Genomic DNA, 17216 nt, shown 5'->3' on the forward strand with positions numbered 1-17216 from the left:
TAGGGAATACAATCCGAACTAAAAAGAATTCGGTGAGCACGTGGCGCCATCTAGGGTATGAAATAGGAACTGAATATAATTTTCTCACCAGCGCTCGTGCCACAGTATGCAAATGTGTTTAAATCCCTCCAGACTTTATGCAAATGTGTTTAAACCTCCAACTAATCTACTATTCACAATGAGTCATCACAGAATGTCCCTGAAAAGGTTCTGAAAATCATAATTGAATTTAGAAGAAATTAATTGGCAAATTGTTCGTTTAGTAAGTTCCAATTACCAAAATAAGTTTGTTACTTAGTACTCTACCTGTTGAGGAACTTCACCATGAGTTGTATCAACATTGCACTACAATATTCTAAATGAAAAGCATTGCTCCATGGGAGGAGTATATTGCTAATTATTTTAAGTGTGTTACTGTAGCAATTAAATCGAGGCTACGTGTACACTTCCTATACACCAGTGTTTCTCAACCTTTTTTTAATTATCGCCCCCTAAAGGACTTTTTTAGACAATTATTTCCCTAATCGCCCCACAAGAAACTTTAAAAGAGAAAATACTTTATACTTATTCTTTTTATTCAACGGGATCTGAGCCTGATGCTTCTAACTAAAAGTTGAATGTTTGGTATGATGCTAGTAAGTTTAATTCTAATGTCTCTTCTTGAATATACATCAATTCTGTTTCTTTCCTTTGTTAACATTTTATTTACTGAACTAAAACTACTTTCAACTATATAAGATGTTGGAAAACAAAGAAGTACTTTGGCCATTTCAGACCACATTGTTGGATAAAGAAGTTTAGTTGTTTTTGATCCCCACAATTCAGCCATTCCAACTTTTTCGAATTTATATTCGCATTCTTCGTTACATTTTAACTCAATGAGTTCTCGAATGTCTTCACTAACTGACGTCGCATCCAGTTGGATCTAACATCCATGGCTTCGCTTCAAAAGAAAATAAATCTGAAAATCTATTTTTCATTTCACCTTTTAAAGAACACAAATGATCCGAATAATTCTTAAGATACCGATTTAAATCGACTCAAATAAGTCCCATTACAATCTCTAATAATGACACTACTGATTTAGAAGAAAACGGACAGATTAATTTCCTTAATCTTACCATATATAAGATGGACACCAAACTTGGAATTAGAATCTACAGAAAAAATACCCACACTGGAAATTACATTTTGAGTCGCACCATCATCCTCTTAGTACAAAAAAAGCTGTCCTCTACAACCAGATTCATAATGCCTTCAAATACAGTTCTACACACGAAGGCTCATCTAATGAACTCCAATATCTTACAGAAAAATTCATATCCAGAAAATAACCTTCTCAGTTAATCCAACAAATCATCACCACTGCCCAAAATAATATCAACAAACCATCCAAACACATCACACGTATTGTCATTCCTTACCACAGAAATCTTCCCGAACGATTCCTTCGACTGGTACAGACATCAACCTCACATTTTCAGCATACAATAAACTAGGATCAAAGTTTAATTCATATAAAGATACATATAAATATCAAATCAGTGATATGAACAATATTGTTTATCTAATTAAATGCCAACAAAACTGTAATGCATGTTACATGGGTAGCACCACCTCTAAATACGTCTCCACAAAAACATCAAATACACGCGCATATTACCATTACAATAGCTTCAGAACAGGACAATCAAACACAACTTACACTACACGTGCAGTCCCACAACCACACCCCTTTAGATGATTCGGCCATCCCTATCTTAAAATTGAAATCTAGTTTTAATTATCCAGTACGAAGCCCTTATCAGTATGGTTTCGCCATTATTCTAAACTTAACGTATTAAATTCCAAATTACCCAGATGCACGAGAATGTATCAAAGAGCATCATGGGAACATAGAGTCCTTTAAATACACGCGTTCATTCTTTCCACCATCGCCAACTGAAGACGTTAATAACGAAAGCCAGCTCGTTATGGCTATTGGCCTCTCAGTTTAACTTTTACAGCTTCAATCGTTTTCTACCTTCAATTTATGACCACCAAGGATGAAGACGTGCGCTTCTATTTCTTTGAGCATAATTTAACTCCGTATTTCAAAATTCAAACGTATTAATCCCAATTTTTAAAATTCAAACTTTATTCATCCTACCTCAAGCATCATCTGCAGATTATAACAAGGTGAGTACCGTAAATTAAGATATGTTATCAATTTGAGTTGAAGTGATACTTCATTAAGTTTTCGAAAAATCCAAGTCATATAATATAAGTTGGTTTCTTGTTTATTTAACCCTCATAGCCCGTGTCACTCACAAAAGCACTGTGGATCAAAAATAAACAACTTCCACAAGGAAACAATAAATAAATACTAATTGTCGCGTAGAAAGTAGAAATAACAGACTAAAACATTTCCTCATCCCATCCACGCCTCATATATTGACCAATGAAACAAAAGAATAAAAAAACCACATCCACTACGCCACCACCAAGGTTGCAACTGTCAGGAAGGCTCAAATGCCAAGGAGTGCGGAGACTACCTCCGAAAAGCACTTAGGCGTTTAATACCTATGAAAAGCAAAGGTGGTTGAATTAAAGCACACCCACTATCTTCCTTTATCAAAATTTACGAGAAATTTATCAAAATTTCTCACTCACTCCTAATATAATATACCTATATGTTAAAAATCAGTTGTCTCAGGGGAAAAGAAAATCCAATGAGAGAAATTAAATATTAAGGAATAAGATGTCGGGTAGGACTGAACTTTGGAAGGCCACAAACCATTGTAATACCCACGATTGTTTTCGCCCCCCCAAAAAACAATTTTCGTCCCCATTGAGAATCTCTGCTGTACACTAATGTACTACAGCTCTCGCTGCGTGAAGTCCCCTGAAATATTAGCATTAGTACAGACATATGATACAGTTAAAAAAAACCCCACTAAACTTTCCATTTCACCCATCCACCCACTCCAAATGTTTGTCTAGTTCTGCCTTCAATTTATTTAAGCTATCAACTTCCACAACAACAGATGGAAGTCTCTTCCAGCAATTACCCACCCACTGGCTAACGCAGTGGTTTTCAACCGGGGTGCCGCAACAACATTCCAGGGGTGCCACGTAATTTGGGTTTAAGTTACTTAAACTTAGATTAAAATTATATACTGTATATATATATAATTTGTATTACGAAATGTAATTTTTATAATTACATTATCGTCATAAATATCATATAACATTTATATTTTTAATATTATATATCAAATACAGATATATACATTTATACCCAGTTATTTATTAACAAATAAAAGTAAAAGTACAAAACCAGTAGCTTTCGGAACGCGTGTCCCTTTATCAACTGATAAGTTAATATAAAATTTGAATACATTACAAGCAAATGTGGCACGTTACTCATTCGTCATTGTTGTAGCACGGACGTGTGCTGCCTTGCGCCAGTGATCATCCATCAATAAAACGGTTGTCTCCAGGATTGGATGTATACGCATGCCTTTCTGGCGATTTAATGCCTTAGGGTTGTTTATTATGTTTAGTGACTCTAGCCATAGGCGGTGGCGAAAGTGTCGCGCGTGGTCCACTATCTCAAAGTCGCGCTTGGGGTCAAGATCGTGGTTGGTAGCCCAAAAATGTTCTGCGACCGCGGACCGGTCAGTTTCGGCAAGCCGGATTGCTCTGTCGTGTTCCGTGAGGCGATCCTGGAGACGTCTCGATGTCTCACCTACGTAGCAACTGTTACAGGCCCTACAGGTGATACGGTACACTACATTGCTGCGTAAGACAGGTGTGACAGGGGTCTTCACGCTGGAGACAAGTGAACGTAGGTTCCTACCTGGTAATTGCACACATTTGATGTTGTAACTTCTCAGGATCTTCGAGATACGTCCTGACACTCCTGAATAGTACGGAATGTAGGCGGATGATATGCCGACTTGCTTCGGAGGTCTTGGGTTGAATGTAAGTTCTTCTGCCTGTAACAAGCATCTGTTTAGTACATGGGATGGATAACCGCATCTGGTTAGGTCCGCCTTCACACGGGAGATCTCGTTACGTCTAATTGTGTCGGTGCTGGAATGGCTCCAGGCCCTGGAGAACAGGGTGCGGGCAGTGCTATTGAGATGGCTTGGAGCGTGGCCGGACCCGTAGTTGGTGAATTGACCGCACCACATGGGTTTGCGGTATACTGAGGTCTCTAGACGTGGGCCTACGCGATGCACTAGCACGTCCAGAAACGGGAGCGAACCGTTCACCTCTGATTCTACGGTAAACTTGATGAAATTGGATAGGGAGTTGAGGTGTTCTAGTAGTACCGTTTCAGAACCACGTGGTATTATGGTAAAAATATCGTCGACGTATCTACACCACGTTGTAATAGGTGTAGGTAGGTTCTGGTGTATCTGCTCCTCCAGATCTTCCATGGCGATGTTAGCTACTACGGAACTGACAGGGGCACCCATAGCAGTGCCATGTACTTGTTTGTAGAGTGAGTCTTCAAAGGTGAAGATGCTGCTAGAGAGGCATAGGTTGAGGGCGGTACAGATGTCATCAGTGGATAGTGACGTCCTGGATTGGAGGCTTAAGTCGCTCTCAAGGAGCCTTCTGGCGCAGTGCACGGCCTGTTGGACGGGAATCGAGGTGAATAAAGAGACCACGTCAAATGATGCCATGACAGAGTTGTCAGGGATTGAAATGTCCTTAATGATGTTAATAAATTCACTGCTGTTTTTAACGGTGTGAGATGTATTACCTATAAGAGGCGAGAGGAGGCTCGCGATATGTTTGGACAGTTCATACGTTGGGGCACTGCAGCAAGACACTATAGGTCTGAGAGGAATACCCGGTTTGTGGATCTTTGGTAATCCGTAGAATTGCGGTAGTTGGCAGCCAGTAGCACATAGAAGATGGTGAGTCGCGGTCGGGTTCTTCTTATCTTTAAGCCATGCGTGGACAATTTTATTAACATTTGCTTCCAGACGTTTCAAGACTTTAACGGGAGGATCAGGTAGAGGTTCATATACGTTAGGATCGAGTAATAGGGCCAAGGCTTTCTCTCGGTAGGCTGATCGGTCCAACACAACAGTCCGGCGCCCTTTATCCGCAGGAAGTACAACGTTCGCCGTTATACCATCGAAACCTCCCATCACACAGCTCGCTATGGGTATAGCAGCCAGTATTACCAACCTTCCCGAAGAAACTGCCAACGAGATCCGATTCAAGACTGTCGCAATCCTCCGCAACACTCGAAAAACGTGCTCAAACCTCAACCACCGCCAGCGTGCCGCCCTGTCATCTATAAGAAAAGACAACTCCATCGTTGTACTTCCTGCGGATAAAGGGCGCCGGACTGTTGTGCTGGACCGATCAGCCTACCGAGAGAAAGCCTTAGCCCTATTACTCGATCCTAAAGTATATGAACCTCTACCTGATCCTCCCGTTAAAGTCTTGAAACGTCTGGAAGCAAATGTTAATAAAATTGTCCACGCATGGCTTAAAGATAAGAAGATCCCGACCGCGACTCACCATCTTCTGCGTGCTACTGGCTGCCAACTACCGCAATTCTACGGATTACCAAAGATCCATAAACCGGGTATTCCTCTCAGACCTATAGTGTCTTGCTGCAGTGCCCCAACGTATGAACTGTCCAAACATATCGCGAGCCTCCTCTCGCCTTTTATTATTATTATTATTATTATCTGTTTATTTCCATAAGGAAACCACCCCGGGACGGCAAAGTGCCAGGAGGGTGCTAAGTACATATCAGGGTACGAGATACTACGTGCAGTGGGTTACATATACTGAACACGTAGTCTCGTCCCGAAATATTATATACACATTTTATGTTTAATATATACAGTATTTACACATTAATGATTCTGTACATACATTATACAGCACATATAACTTACATATTAACATAACTGTTACAGAAGGTATATTTTTACAGTCAACAGATTATTGTTCTTAAAGCAGAAAGCTTCACTTTTATTCACAATTCTTTAGTACTTTGCAGCCGATTCATATTTCAGTAAGCCTGTACGAATCCTGGAAGATCTCTTTCCGGTATGTTGCATCCTCACACAGTTTTTCGGCATCTATCTGTAGTGAGTTAAATATTCTCGCTGCATTTGATGGGAAGAATTATAGGTAATACATCTCACACCGTTAAAAACAGCAGTGAATTTATTAACATCATTAAGGACATTTCAATCCCTGACAACTCTGTCATGGCATCATTTGACGTGGTTTCTTTATTCACCTCGATTCCCGTCCAACAGGCCGTGCACTGCGCCAGAAGGCTCCTTAAGAGCGACTTAAGCCTCCAATCCAGGATGTCACTATCCACTGATGACATCTGTACCGCCCTCAACCTATGCCTCTCTAGCAGCATCTTCACCTTTGAAGACTCACTCTACAAACAAGTACATGGCACTGCTATGGGTGCCCCTGTCAGTTCCGTAGTAGCTAACATCGCCATGGAAGATCTGGAGAAGCAGATACACCAGAACCCACCTACACCTATTACAACGTGGTGTAGATACGTCGACGATATTTTTACCATAATACCACGTGGTTCTGAAACGGTACTACTAGAACACCTCAACTCCCTATCCAATTTCATCAAGTTTACCGTAGAATCAGAGGTGAACGGTTCGCTCCCGTTTCTGGACGTGCTAGTGCATCGCGTAGGCCCACGTCTAGAGACCTCAGTATACCGCAAACCCATGTGGTGCGGTCAATTCACCAACTACGGGTCCGGCCACGCTCCAAGCCATCTCAATAGCACTGCCCGCACCCTGTTCTCCAGGGCCTGGAGCCATTCCAGCACCGACACAATTAGACGTAACGAGATCTCCCGTGTGAAGGCGGACTTAACCAGATGCGGTTATCCATCCCATGTACTAAACAGATGCTTGTTACAGGCACAAGAACTTACTTCCAACCCAAGACCTCCGAAGCAAGTCGGCATATCATCCGCCTACATTCCGTACTATTCAGGAGTGTCAGGACGTATCTCGAAGATCCTGAGAAGTTACAACATAAAATGTGTACAATTACCAGGTAGGAACCTACGTTCACTTGTCTCCAGTGTGAAGACCCCTGTCACACCTGTCTTACGCAGCAATGTAGTGTACCGTATCACCTGTAGGGCCTGTAACAGTTGCTACGTAGGTGAGACATCGAGACGTCTCCAGGATCGCCTCACGGAACACGACAGAGCAATCCGGCTTGCCGAAACTGACCAGTCCGCGGTCGCAGAACATTTTTGGGCTACCAACCACGATCTTGACCCCAAGCGCGACTTTGAGATAGTGGACCACGCGCGACACTTTCGCCACCGCCTATGGCTAGAGTCACTAAACATAATAAACAACCCTAAGGCATTAAATCGCCAGAAAGGCATGCGTATACATCCAATCCTGGAGACAACCGTTTTATTGATGGATGATCACTGGCGCAAGGCAGCACACGTCCGTGCTACAACAATGACGCATGATTAACGTGCCACATTTGCTTGTAATGTATTCAAATTTTATATTAACTTATCAGTTGATAAAGGGACACGCGTTCCGAAAGCTACTGGTTTTGTACTTTTACTTTTATTTGTAATTTATTTGTTAATAAATAACTGGGTATAACTGTATATATCTGTATTTGAACTATGGACCCCAGTACTCCAGGCCCATTCGTTACTAATATTATATATGTTCTATGTACCTGAAACAAAAAGTTTATTATTATTATTTCCAATATTGATACTATTGGAAACCTATAATGTGTTTTTGTTAGTCCATTTTGCCAGCGAGAAGTTTAAAGTAAAGATTTTTATTTTATGTATTTGATGGTTAAATATACTGTACAGTATATATTTTTACCCATAACTATGGATTGTGGCTCCATCTATCGGTCCAATCTGTAACGTGAATTTTTTTTTGCTCTATATTAGAAAAATAATGATTTTTTACATTCTAAAAGTAATTTTCCAAAGTCTAAAATTTTAAGGCTATCGATTAATGGGAAAAAAATTAAAGTTATTTTTCTAGTAGCTAAGAAAAAGACAGACAATATTTACAAATAGATATTTTTTATTGATAAGATTTACATGGTTAGCTACAAATCACAAAAGTTTAAAATGTTAGCATTAGTTGAGGCACATGATGCAAGAAAGCAAGCTTATATATAGCATCAGCCAACCCCCCCCCCTTATTTCACCCATCCACACGCTCAAAATGTTTGTCCAAATGATTTCCACCACCCTGGTCAGCAGTGGCATTGTCGTGCGTGAAAACAAAGTCCGGGCCAACTGCACACCTAAAAAGTGTCACTTAGGATTCGAAGATGTGTTCTGGTAACCCCTGCGCAGTTATGATACTACTAATTGTCCCTTTCTCAGATAATGGAGGGATGGTACCGCATTCCTGTTGTCTCCCGATCAAATAACGTCTCGAATCTATTTGTAGGCTAAAACAGGACTCATCAGAGAACAGAAATGTCCCTCATTTGTCAGGGCTTCAAGTCACACATTATGGAGCCAGTTTCGATGAGCTCTGCGGTGGTTTGGAGTTAATGGGATGCAACCCTTCGCGTAAAGTCCACTTCAATTGAACCTTCTTGGAAATGTATTCACCCGCTGCCACAGCAACCTAATGAGAGGACATCGTAGGATTCCGTCTTGCTGTTAGAGCCAGATAGTGCTCTGTTCTGGTTGATGTAACCCTTGGCCAGCTCTTCTGGTAATGGTTCCTGTCTGCTTCCATAAACTATTATATCGAAATATGCGAATGTTTTTGTAGATAAAGATGACCAACGGCTAGTGGTCAATTCATTCATGCGCGGGTCAGATCAATACCAGTTAATATTTAATTCAACCTTCGTGCGTGTTGGTATTTATATAATACAATATTTAAATTTTGTCAATTTCGTGGTAGGGTAGGCATCTTAGTGACAAAATCTAACTAGATGTGCTTTAAGCCTTTGTGGTCTGCACTTCTCCAAAAAATTGTCTTATTGTTTCTCTCTCTGAAGCAGAATGCAACGGTCATAAACCCGACTAAGAAATAACCCAAGAAGTCACACATCAAAGAAAAATACCATTGTTGTATTGGATGAACACAACACTGGATCTCTCGTACAGTACCTGAACTAGTCCTCAACAGCTTCAAAAACAGTATTTCCAGACAGCAGCGTATCCACCAACTTCAATGCAGCTGAATGTGCATCGGCTACATCTACAAAAGAAACCATTTTTGATTCTGATCATTGGCTGTTAAAGTGGGGCTTCATCCATCCTCGATGCATCCAAATACACAACTGGCGAATCAACGCGTATCCAATTATAGGTGTCTTTTTATCTTAAAGATTCTGACTGCAATCTAAGATCAACCTCAATACTTCGTATGATCACCAATCTAAACCAGTTTATGCTTCGCATGCATCTTCTTAAGTTCATTACCTTTGTAGGCCTCAGGAGGTCCCCAAAATCCCGCAAAGCGAGTCCAAGGAGTCATATATCTTTAAATTACAGCCACTGTTAAGAGACGTTTCACAAGTTTGTTACTTAGTACACTACGTTGTGGAGGAACTTCGCTGCGAGTTGCTTCCGCATTGCACTACAATATTTTAAATGAAAAGCGCTGCCCCATCAGAGGAGTATATCGCTATTTATTTAAAGCATGGGCTACTAGCAGTTAAATTTCAGCTACGTGTACACTAATGTACTATAATTCTTGCTGGGGGAGGTTCCAGTTTGTCTACTACATTATATTGTTGAAGTAGGGTTTTAGAAGCATCAGCAACTAAGGTTGCTGATGCTCAATTTTCTGTTTGTTGGTTGAAAAACCTAAGTTTCCTGAAGAAGAAACCGTGCTATCTGCCCCTGAGACCGACTAACTCAGTCACGTTATGAAAAAGACTCATAAAAGTTCCTCACATCATCGACGAGACTCAATACTCGGGTCTTTTCCACCCGGCGTGGAGAGAACGCTGTTCCAACTGTGGTAGCATCGTCGCTACCAATGACTGCGTCTACTACATGAACAATATACAATAATATACTTGAAACTTCACTCTGGGAGGACTGTTTAATAATCCTTCATGTGCAAGGTTTAAAAATACTATTCCTGGTATGATTTGGTCAGCCCTTTTCAATTACTTTTGATCACAAACCTATTTAGAAATATAAATCTTCTACAGAACCCTAATATCTTTCAAAAGCAATAATAATTAACAATGGATTGAAAATATCTTTTCAATATCAATCCATTAACAATGGATTGAAAATAGTTTTATAGAACACACTTTGCAAACCACTGATCCTCGCTGTAGATCGTTGGTAGAATCTCTGTCCTCCCCACACCAGTTAGAAAAGACCTAATTCGGAATCCCGTCAAAGATGCGAGGAATTTTTAAGGGCCTTTCTCACAACTTTTATGAGTTACTCGGTCTCAGGCGAGTGTAGCATCTTTTTTACCTCCTGGAACCTCGAGGTCCTCATTCAACAAACAGAAAATTGACCAAAGAACACACGAAATTTGCAGACATATTATATACGGTGCAATAATGTTTAATTCGATGGTGCGACTAAAACTCTACAACAACAACTCAAGAATTCCAGTATATACGTGAGCAAATCTTGCTCTTGATAGTTCTGAAAATTGAATATTTCTTAGCCCAAGTAGGAAGTACCTCCAGATTGTTAGAAGGAATATATTTTTACGCTTTAAATTTATTCTGCAGATGTCTCATAGTGGGGAGAAAGGAATTGGGGGTTTATGATACACCCAATATGAAGTTTTCGGGCAATGGTAGAGTGACAGTAAGGAAGGTCCATGGTGTCCTATTGATGATTTATCGAACAATTGCCTATAGAAATAGGGAGGTCATATTTTTTATTTATAATTATAGAAGCTGTTCGTGTACTTTTTGAGAATTCAGTCCAGGAGCCACTCCAACAGTCCTCTATAGGCCTGATGACGGGGACAGCGTATTGCCCGAAACGTAGCCAATTTGTCTAATGTTTCTATCGAAGTGTTTTGAAATTAATTGGAATATTTCAATAAAAAGAAGTCAATATATCACGTGATATATTAGTGTGATTGTATTAATTCTTACAATACTCTTCTCATAAATATTTATCTACTTATGTCAGTTCGAACGTTCATGGTTTCACATCTGAAGAAGGCTTCTTAGGATCGAATCAAAGCTGGTTGTTTGTGGCGAGAGTGTTAACAAGACACAGGTATTGCAGGCTTGACAGAATGTATAAATTGAATTTTAATGGAAATGGTGGATTAACATTGTTCCTTGCCCTTTGGAAGGGTATCGAATTATTGATTATCTTCAAAAGAGAATTTTAAGCTATGAACGCATTTTACGCTCCAATATGAAGTAGAGAATCATCTTAGAGAATACCAACTCTTTCAAATTTACTCCACCTTAAGGTGTCCTGGGGGGGACACCTTAAGGTGGAGATCATCTCTCGGTCCGGCCTCATTCTCCATCTTTATAAATCCTTGATTTATAAAGAAATCCTTGTTGCATAGTATGATTACAAGTTCCTTTGTATCAGATAAATACTGCGAATTCTTAATCGATGGTCATTCGGAAGACAGGTGATCTGTCTGATTTTCAAAAAGGTGTTATTGTGGGGCAGGTTTACAACTGACAACAAAGGAAATGGCTGGTGTGTCGAAAACACCATCTCCAAAGTACAGAAGATCCAATGTACAGAAAAACGACTGAAACCATTTAATTTGGGCAAAGAAATACCCATTTCCAACAGAACTATGCTGCGGGAGTTGAAAAATCTGGGATTTGGTAGTCGTGTGCCAATGGGAAGGCCACTCCTTCCTGTAACAAATCCAAAGATTTGACTGGAGAGTTGCCAACAACGCTAAGACTGAACTGTAGAACAGTTTAAAAAAATCATGTGATCTAGCGAGTCTCCTTTTCACACCAGTTATAAGATGAAAGTGTAGAATGAATCTCACGCATCCAGACTGCCTCTTCTCTCCCACTCAAGCGTGGGAGGCGGTATCATGGTATTAGGCATGTTCTGTTGGTACGGGCTAGGTCCCCTCGTGTGGGTAGAAGATCGTTACCTGCAGTGAATATATTTCTGTAGTATCCTACCAACTTCTTCCTGCAATGCTTAATTTTTACCCCGATTGCGATGGATTCTTTCAAACGATAACACAACTATCCACCATACAAAGATTATATTTGAACAGTTCGAGAAACAGTGCAAGATTTCCGACATCTACCATCTTCTAATTTTTAGCGAGTGAGTGCACATTTTCAATCGTTTGACTGTATTTTCCAACGAATCCCGAAGACTTTTGCAGGTTGGCTTAAAAATAGATCTTTTCAGTTCTTCCGAACACGCAATTTACTGGAATGGACTTATAAAGCCACCCTTATAATGGAATCGCAGAAATAAAACTCCTGGTTAGACACTTTATGTTCTCCAGTGCAGGTCTGGAGGCCTGACTTTAGGAAGGAAGTGGATCTGCTGGAACGGATGCAGAGAAGGGTGAAGGGAGCAAAAGGGTGCTCTTACCTAGAAAGCCTTCAGTTCTGCAAATTGCAGCGTGTGGAGACTAGACACCTGCGGGGAGATCTGATTGAGGTATTTAAGACCTTGAATGGATTGAGTAAGCTGAATGTTCATGGCATTCTTCCACTTGCTGAAACTACACACATGAGGGGGGGCATAAATTCAAGTTGAGGAAGAATGGTTGTAGGATACATGTGCGGATGTTTACCTTTACTTGTTCTTTACATTTATTTACAATAAATGTTTTGATATTTGTATAAACATTAATTGTCTGTACAACCTGTCTGGAATCTTATGAGAGGATCGATTTGCAATAAATTGAATTGGGCCACATTATCTTTCGTACTGCCTCGATCTCTAGCGATTTCCGGTTGTTTGGCTAACTTAAACAGTAGCTTGGTAGCCAATATTTCCCAGATGATGCGAGGGATCGAAATATGATGCACGTCCTGGTTACGACAATACCCAACATCTGTAACAATTTGATTAAGGGATGGGTCAAGGCCATAAATGTTTTTGTTAATGATGTTGAAAAATTGAACAAAGTTCAAATAATTAAACATACCAATAGCAAGGTGAAAGTATACCATGAACCTCAAGAATCTATGCAGCCAGAGAATTGTTCGCGGAAGATCCCCAGTATTTTGTAGAACGGTATGCAGATCACCTGCATACCGTTCTACAAAGGAGATCGACAACTACCAATCGTCTTGATACCCTCTTCAGAATTCAGCGCACCCTTAACAACAAATCACAGATTGATATCATATTCCTCGACATAAAATCGGCTTATGACAGGATACACCTCCAAGCTCTTTTTACCATTCTGAAACACTACTTCGGCCTGGCGGATACCTTACTTCAAATTTTGAAGTCTATTTTACTCCCTAGACAACTGTCTGTGACCCACAATGACTTTCAAATAACTATTGACGTCTCAAGAGGCATCCCACAAGGAAGCGTACTGTCAGCTATCCTGTTTGCAGCAGTTTTGGAGCCTTTCCTTGCTCAGAATCCGAACTTTGTCTCTTATGCCGACGATCTGAAGTTCTACGTGAGCTCAGATCATAATCATCAGATTCAAGATATCAACCAACAAGCTTCTAGGCAGATATTGAGCTTGGAAAGTTATCTTGCCACAATAGGGCTGCATCTGAGCCCTTCCAAATCAGCACAACTGACGATAACCAAGAAGAAAGTCAAAAATGATATCCAAATCTTTGTTAGTGGGGAACCGGTGCAAAAGGCGACCTCTCATACTGATCTTGGCCTCATCTGGGACGTTGGGTTCACATTTCAGCCTCACTTTGCCAGGATGAGGCAGAAGACGTATGCTGCTCTTTGGGCAGTGCGTCAAGAGCTCGTTGGTGTGCATCAGCCAGCGCTGCTTGTTCGGCACATCCTGAGGTGTATTACGCCGATTCCTCTCTATGCTTCAGAAATTTGGTCATCTGCCCCTGCCTCATACCTTCAGAAGTATCTCAGTTTAGAGTACTGGTTGCTTAGATGGATGAACAGGGTGGTAGGCCAACCCCCTAACTATCTCTAGATCTATCCTACAAGCAAATCTGGGCACCACTCCCTGGAGACACATCATGACAAAAAATGTCCTCACGCTTGCACGGCTCATAACGAGGCGAATTGATGCTCCATCGGTATCCACATTAATCTCTGGCCCTAGGAGGGCAAGAGGGGAGCACCCCGACTCCTGTTTCCCTCTACGTCTTACGCTGTCAAGCATTGATTTCCTGAGGAATATGTTTCCAGCCAATTGTCTTCGGATCTTCAATAAATTTAGGATCCACCCTGATAGGTTCTGTGAAGACAAGCCCTACAGGAAGGAAATCCTCAAGATAATGAACTTATAATACTCAAATACTCCTGGACATGACAGACTGTTTTTTTTAACTTGCCTATTTGTATATGACAAAGTCTTTTTGTCTTCATGCAATCATATATTTTGTACATTATTGTATATTTAATCCTGTAAAAGTCTCGGGTCGAGCATGCATGTACTCTTGTTTATTGTACATTGTGTTCCTCGCACCTTAGTCTGTAAATATTCACACCCTTCTGGCACAGAGCCGTCCCGGGGTGACCCAAGGTTTCTTGGGAAATAAACTGATTTTAATAAAAAGAAAATTTTCAGCTTTTTGTCCTCACCGCCTAATCCTCCAAATATGAATCCAATAAAGAATGTCTGGGATTTGTTGGAAAGTGCAATTCAGCTTCCCAATTCAGCTTTAATAGAGTTTATGATGATATTCTTCATCAGATTGATGAGGACTCAGTTCATAAACACAATGCACCACAAATACATGAACTGATCTACCAGCAGATATCACAAATGAAGAAGAAAACTGCGTACAGATATATTAAAATCCCGTGCCATCAGGATGGCTGTACCAGCAAGTCGTTTCCTCCTCACACCATCGCATATCCATCACCAGTCTGTAATGTTGCCACCAAGCACGAAGGTTTCATTGATTGATGCTGCTATTGGTTAACCCTTCTCCAGCCATCAACAGGAATTCGTCGGTTCAGAGTTTCATGTTCCCAAATGTCCAGTATACGTCTTCCTGGGCTCACTGAGTCCGTGGTCAGAGGCCAGGTGTGTTTAGGGTGCATGTCTGTGAGGGCCAGAAAACAGGATCACCTGGTAGACTGCTTCCCAGTACCTGCCTGTAATCCAGGGGAACGGTTTTACCTGAAACCACACTGTCTGGTCAAAACATTATAACATTCCTCCTGCGACCTTAAGAGACTTTATAGAGTTCCTCCATTGCCAGGTGGCGGTGGTACTCATGACCAGACGAGGAGAGACAGACTATTAGATAGGTGGTCGTAATGTTTTGACTGGACAGTGTATATTGCTTAAAGTATTGCGTAGATTCCACCATCAGAGATCACTTATAGAATTTTTTAAAGATTTTATGCGTGAGCTGACCGGAAGAAACATGAGCAGCCGGAAGTTGAAAAAATGTGTCAATAATTGTCTAACATAGTAATACACTGGGGTGCAAAATTTAAGGACCAGTCAGGTTTTCACCTGTAGTTTCTCATAGGAGTGGCCTGGATATGGGAAAAGCATACCGAAGGAACCTCGTGAGGTACAGAAATGATAAAAGAAACACAGGAAATGGCAACATAGCACTGGTTGCCATGATACAGATGCATCACTGCCAAAGATGGAATATAGGGCAGAGGTGGTCTTCAGCAGAAGATATGGCCACCCCTACTGTCGATGCAGGTTTTGCGCCGCCTGTCCATACTTGTTGATAAGTTCTTGTCGTAACATTGTCCATTCCTCTGTCAGCGCCATCTTAAGCTGGTGAACATTTTCAGGTGGGTAAGGGCGTGCCGCTAGGAGTCTCCCCAGAGCATCCCATGTGTGTTCGATGCGATTTAGATCGAAAGAAATGAGCAGGCCAATCCATACGAACAATGTCCTCACTTTCCAAAATCATATCAACAACTGCAGTGCGATGGGGTGTGGCGTTATCATCCACAAACACGAACTCGGGGCCAATGGCACCTCCGAACAGACGCACATGGGGAAGGACGACCTCAGTACAGTAGCGTTCACCGGTTACAGTACCGCCTTCCAGTATCTGGAGTTGTGTAAGTCCATCCAAGATAACGCCTCCCCAGACGAGAACACCTCGACCGCCATATCGATCCCTTCCAGATTAGCTGACGTCCAGAATAGCTGCTGAAACTGAATCTACTCTCATCAGTAAAGAGTACCTTAAGTAAAGATTTTGTGGTTGTAACCTTTAGAAATAGTGTTGGTCCTTAAGTTTTGCACACCAATGCATGACTTAGTTTTTGGTCATTAGTGCCACAAAATTTCAGGGAAAATAGCTTATCTTCAATTACAAGTCTGAAATTAGCTGGATGTTTGCTTGTTGCTTAATCGTTCTTGGAACATTCTTAGATCATTCCTGGACATTGAGTCAATACACTCCAGCTAAGAGGTAGTGGGTCGGGATATTTGAACCGGTACGCACGGCGCCGACTATCATACCACGGTTAAAGTCACCCATGGTCACCCTGTTGGACTATATCTGCTTAATCACACGCACACAACCCTTCGATCATCTTTGTATAGCCTGGTAACTACACGAGACATTATCTCTGCAGGAGCTATTGATTCTGTAGCTGTCTGGAAGTTCCTAATAAACTGGCCACTGAATGCGTGTTTTATTTTCGTAGTATTACTCACTCTCCACTTTCGTATGCAGAAGGCGTAGTCATCAGTCTTCCTTTCCGAACAGAGACTGTTTTACGTTGCGAGAGCAGCGATGGAAAATAACTGACAGGGTACTCAGACACGTGGCAAAGAGCGTTTATTTCCGATTTCTGTAACCTGAAATGCAAATGAGTGCAACTGTTGGGAAACAGAGCGAAGTTTTCTGTTTATTAAATGCTGATGTCGAAAGTATTTGGCACTAGACGTTCGCTTTTAATTTGCATGACGAAAATGTTTCTGTTACGTTGTGTTCTGAGAGTTGAGAATCAGCTCACATCGACGTTCCCATAAATTGCCGACCTTTTCCATAAGTCCGCGAAACTGACCTCATGAGTTAGGCTGGACGCACTCGTCACAGTAAACCCCCATATTGTTTCTACCTCCACCTATCACTCTCCTTAA

This window comes from Mastigoproctus giganteus, chromosome 5 (genome assembly GCF_048544385.1).
Source record: "Mastigoproctus giganteus isolate SK-2022 chromosome 5, ASM4854438v1, whole genome shotgun sequence".
Lineage (NCBI taxonomy): Eukaryota > Metazoa > Arthropoda > Arachnida > Uropygi > Thelyphonidae > Mastigoproctus > Mastigoproctus giganteus.